Below are 6,157 nucleotides of genomic sequence, written 5' to 3'. Positions count from 1 at the left end.
AGACTGACCTGAAAGAAATGTCTTTGAATTCTCTCTGAGCAGGCCCTTTGAAAGCTCAGAAGGTCAGGATCCTGAGCAGACAGGGTGGACTGGGATTAAGGAATAGGTGAACAGCACATGGAGAATTTGGATCGACAACTTTAGGCCTCCCTTGGTCGACTGAACAAGACTTCTTGAAATAAAATGAGCCTTTCTCAAAGCTCCAGATCTCGATATTAATAATATTAAACTAGCTGATGATTGGACGCAAAATGCAGATATCAGCACTCTTAGCAATTCCCAAGATACTGCCTGGTGTTTGTGCTCTGTCATCGGTTTAAAGCCAATTTTAAAAAATGCTTACGACCTGCAATCTTTGTATGATATCAAAAGAACATGCAGACATTTTAAAAACTATTTTTGCAACTTTTTGTTCCAACTTAACTTTCTGTCCCAAAATGATCAGGACGCTCTCAGCGCCAGTAACAGACATTTGGTTCCGTCTGCATCTTATCGCATCTTTTCTCCTACACATTTCATAACTCATTGGGCATTTCTTTTTTTTTTCCTTTGTGACCAACATTTGACATTGAAATCTCTCTTCATCTCAGCTCTCTAGTTTATTCCAATAGATGCATTATTTCAACAGCAGTTTTTTGAGGATCTACTGTGAATTAGAACCTGACACAAATGGTGATGCATATATAGAATAGGATTTTAAAAAGTCTTACCTTGAGGCTTCAACCAAATGCGACTTCTTTTTATTGATCTCCCTTTTCTTGCTTCTCGTCTCCCTCTCCCTCCTCCTCTGCCTTCCCTTCTGTTTCATCTCTCTCTTCCTCTGCAGTTTCCCACTCTTTGGGGAGGGGCAGGATTTCCTGCTCAGAAGTTGGTTGGTTTCTGGGAGGAGTCAGAAGACCTGATTTGGGACTGGAACCAGCTGGTTTGCCACCTGATACAAGGAGGTGAAACCCAGGCCAAGGAAGAAGGCCCTATGTTTGGACCAAGCTTGCAGCCAGGAGGCGCCAGGAGAGGAGCCCCATAGGGAGTTGACCAGGGTGAGCCAATCCCCAGCAGCAGGCATCAGGGTCCCCAAAGACCAGAGGACCTCCCGAGGCTGCCCAGGGCCTGGATGATTGGAAGTGGTCCTGGTTGCCCTGGATACTTATCCATTACTATTGTTAGCTCTAAATGTGCCAGAGGCCCACCAGGCAGAGCCCTTGTCCCGCCCTTAGCAGGTTCTTACTCTCAGATTCCTGGCTTTGCCTCAGAGGAAAGCACTGAAACAAGACCTGGGATCCGGCGTATTTTCCCTCCCCATGAGGGAGGACTCTGGTGGTCCGAGGTGCTCCGTGGGGCCTGTTTGTCTACATGTTTCTCAGTTATAAACTCCTTAGGAAATAATCTATGTGACATAAACCATTATGGCGACCGGGGGCTCCATAAGTAGGGACAATAACTCTAGCCTGATTCACGCCAGTAAATGATGGAGGATCACACTCCAATTCATAGGTTTTTGTTCTTTAGGACTAAGGCATAGACAACAGTGTGTCAACGAAAAGGTCGCTTTCTTCATCCATTTATGTATTCACTATTGAACAGATATTTAATGGGCACCTACTCCATGCCAGGCACTGGGCTAGGAGCCGGAATAGAATGCTGAGTCAAACTAGACATAGCTCTGTCCTGATGGAGAATGTAACTGATATGGTCGCACACTGGTCTCCCTGAGATTTGGGGTCATACGTCTAGAGGAGGGACTGGAATTGTTGGGTGCTTATGTTTCCTTTGGAGCAGCATCATTGGACAGCTTTTGGATAGTTATCTTTCTCTTTCTTAGCCATAAAAAGACACTGGTTCTTCTGCTTGTCATATATAGAAGTATCCTTACCTATAGCCTCCCAATTCTTAGAGGATAGAAGAGCTTTTAGTTTTGTTTTTCTTTCAGGAACTAGTTTTATCTAGAGAACCGTAAGTTCTATTGATTTCTAGCTTATTAACTTTCTGAGGCTCTCCGAAAATGTCTATCCGCATATTGAATATCTTCTAAACTGCTAATTTTGGATTTCAATTTTTTTTTCTCATTATCCCCTAATTCATATTTGAACCTGTTAGAAGAAAAAGAAAAAAAAAATGAGAAAAACAAGTCTCCTTTACTTCGACTATTGGGTCTACTCCAGAATACTCTTTGAGAGTTTTCTGAAGTCTGTTTTCATTTTTATTTAGTTGATGATTTTGAATCTTTGTTCAGTGTACCACTAAAAGAAAGGCTTCTGGAATTGTCTTTTGTACTGTATTTTTAACTTTTTTTCTTGTTCTCTTAAGGTGCTTTTTCTTCATTTTACACAGATGACTTATTAAAAATTTTTCTTTCTTACCCTGCTGCTTTTAAATATTTTTCTCCAGTTGAAGCATTAACAACTGAAGTAGTTAGTACAGGTCTGTATTTCAGAACAACAAGTACCTAATGAAATCTTGAATCGTGTAACAGATTTCTACCTGGCTTCCTGAGATTTAGTTAGGAAAATCCTTGGTTATAACTCTTAGTATGGCTCCAGATCAGGGTTAAAATTTAACTTTTTTTTCAATTCAATTTATTAACAAACAAACAAACAAACAAACAATGCCAAAACCAAAACCAAAAAATAGTTCTCCCAGCTTCTTTAGGGCCGTGTTCTGGTGTAGCAATTTCACAATGTGTTTGGTTTTTTTTCCTCCCTCCCAGAGAAAACTCTGACAAAAATCATGGCTCATATAGAAGTTCAGATAGAGAAGAATGGAAAGAAAAATGAAATGAGGATAGGTTTCAGAAGGCATCAGAGTCTTTGAGTTCATGGTAGAAGTAGAATTTTGTTTTTCAAACCTTAGCATACTAATTAAAGAAGCTAACCATTGACCTTTAGATTTCTGGAGTTCCTCTTAAATGAATTAATTTAATGATTTTGACATGTCTGAAGTTCTCCATGATGGCCATTGTTATTCTAACTCAAAGTTTTTGCCCTTTATCAAAGTAAATGCAAGAGTTAGCATTACAGTGCAACTTTATATGGAAAGCGGTTCTTCCAAGAGGAAGTTGTGTTTTTTACACAGAAGAGCCCCAGAGAGATGAAAGAGGCTACTTAGGAAGAGTGGGTGCCTGTGAATGGTATCTTGAGTTCCCTTTCTAAGCAAAGGTTAGAAAAGGGACATGCAGTCAATGACCTGATGATCTTTGACCCCGGAATCCAGGCTAAAAGTGACCTTTCACACATTGACAAGACAGAGAGTAAGTACCCTCATGAACATTTTGTCGGGAACCTGAAGCGAAGTTTGACCAATTGCCTTTTCCTGAATTGGTTACCAGTCAAATGCACCTCCAACTGTTGTCCCTTGGGACCAGCGTGGATTAGATTGGTGACTTATTGGGCCATTCCACATGAAACACTCCCTTATTCATATATCAGAAATAAGGCCTTCCAGAACAAAGCAAAAATACACAAAATAAGACTTTATAATACAGACAAACAAAAGCAAAAGCAAAGTGAGCGCCAGGGGTATTAGCAGTTTAATGACAAAAATAGTTATCAAATGGTACACTTCCCAAACAAAAGGTCTGATGAATTTGTACAGACCTGTATCTAATTACTCAATAGTATACCTCCCAAACGAAATGTCTAATGACCTCATACAAAGCCTAGGTATAATTATTTACCAGAATGGACAGCCGGAACTAAAACTTCTAATTACTTTATATAAAAATTGAAGTCTAATGGTTTTACACAAAGACTTACTTGGTTACAAATCATAACTCAGTGAAACTAGTTGAATTTAGATTGTTGATGACACTGACTTACCTGGCAGCAGACTGAAGGACAAATAGAGTTTGGGCCCAAGGAGCCCAGGAAGTTCACTCGTTGGTTTTTGGGAAAAATGAAGTTCAGGGATTGGCATACTTTCCTAGACATGCTGGGCTGACATTGTCTATAAAAGCATATTTATTTGTTGATTGGCGGGCATTCTGAAATGAGTCCGTTTTTGGTTAACTGACCCTCAGAAGCGAGGGGCTATCACTGGTTGGTTGGTTTGTAAAAATGTATTAATTGAGGTGAGCTGTCATTGATTAAACCATTGGATTTAAAACTGGTTCTGGGTACCATGATTATAGAACAATCACACTTTTCCCAAGAATGTGCTAATTTTTAATATTCCCACAGTTGGTATCTATTACTTGTTTTCACTAGAACATAGTGCAAATTGATATCTGATATAACACAAAATAACATATTTATTTACATTTGTAGAGCAAAGTTTTGTGGTGTTTTATACAGAGCGAGGTGAACTAATAAGTGTTTCACTGTGACCCAGTTTGGGAACCATTAGGTTTAACCTCTAGGTTAGGGTATTTTCTAAGAGGCAAAAGCATTAGTTAGATAAACTTAATCAGGAAATCGTTTGGTGTTGGAATTAAATGTATTACTTTTAATAGTCATCCAGCAAGAAGGAAAATATTTGTCAACATGCTAAGGAAAAGAACAAAGAGGCATTAGAAACAGAGGAGAAGGGGTGGATTCTAGAGAAACAGGCTGGAATGGGAAATATATGTCCTAATTGGTGGTTATACTAAACAGAATACTAGCATCTTATGCTTGGATAGGACTTTAGAGGTCATAAGACTAAGATCCCTCCAAGTTCAGAAATTTCCTCTCCAGTTTATACCATCCCTAGCAGATGATTTCCAACTTCTGCTTTTAGTAATGGGGGAGCTTACTATACATCACGAGGCAACTCATGTTTTGAAATACTCTGACTTTTTAATGACCTAAGATCTGTTTCTTGTATATCTTGTACAACTAGGACTTGCTAGTCCTAGTTCTGCACTTTCAAGCCACATAACATAAGTTTATTTTATTGTACTTTATTGGAGCAGTATGGCAGCCCTTCAAATATTTGGGTAGGCAGTTCATTATGTGACACTACTGTATCTTGTCTGCTCTAGTGATCCATGTGATTGTTCTGTATATGACACTGTTTCTGGACTTTTATCTGCCTGTCACTCTAAGCAGGTTTATCTTAAATTATAACAACAACAACAACAACAACAACAACTATAATTGACTGAAAGCTTACTATAGTTGATCCTTGAACAACACAGGTTTGAACTGTACCGGTCTACTTATGTGAGAATTTTTTCAAGAAATACTTGTACCCATTTCAATCCATGGAAATACTCGTGCTGCTTGGGAGTCTGTGGATTCTGGTAGCCTACTGTACGCATAGATCTCTGCTATATAATACAGGGGACTTGAATAGCCACAGATTTGGCTATCTGCCAGGTGGAGGGAGATCCTGGAACCAATCTCCTATGGATACCAAGAATAGTTAAGTTTTCCGGGAGTCAAAAATTATACACAGATTTTCGAATGCAACAGACATCATTGCCCTTAACATTGTTTAAGGGTCCACTGCATATGCCAGGTACCTGCTAAGTACTTAATCTCGTTTAATTTGCAAAATTATCCCATAAGGAAGGGACTACTTTGTAGACGAGGAAAGAATTTAAGTAACTCGAGGCAGACAGTATATAAGTAACTTGTTCTGAGTCTCACAAATAAGGGAGTCAGAATGCCAGTCTAAGCAGTTAGACTTAACATCTTTTGTTTCCCACCTGCCGGATTGCAAAGTTAAACAAAACCACCTCCTATTCCTTTTTACCGAACATTCTACTTCTACCAATAAGGTGTTCTAGGGTTTTAGCAGCCCTGTCGCAAGCCCTCGTTGGTTTACCTTGAGCTTGTAATCAGTGAAAATGCCTATGTCTTTTTCATACGATCTGCGATAATAAGTTTCCATATGATAAGAAGCTTTCATAATTCCACAGTCACGTGACTGATTTTTTTGGGGACCTAAATTCTGTACCATGTCTTCCTTATTTAGTTTCCATTGGTTAGCTTCAGCGCATGATCCCAACCTGTTGAGTTGTTTTGAATCCTCACTCCGCTATCTCAGCTCTATATCACCAACAGACTTGATCAGTACACCTTCTGTCACTTCTCCTGGTTGCTGATAAAATTGCCAACCAGGATAAGAACAAGGATAATTTTGTCCCCGTTTTTGGAGAGGGACTTTTCCTGTTGGATCACAACCAGGCATAGTCTTGTGAGCCTACCTCGAAATCTTGATTCTGAAGCTATTAAGCAGA

This window comes from Pteropus alecto, unplaced genomic scaffold (genome assembly GCF_000325575.1).
Source record: "Pteropus alecto unplaced genomic scaffold, ASM32557v1 scaffold101, whole genome shotgun sequence".
In the NCBI taxonomy this organism is placed as follows: Eukaryota; Metazoa; Chordata; class Mammalia; order Chiroptera; family Pteropodidae; genus Pteropus; species Pteropus alecto.
This window is presented reverse-complemented; position numbering follows the sequence as displayed.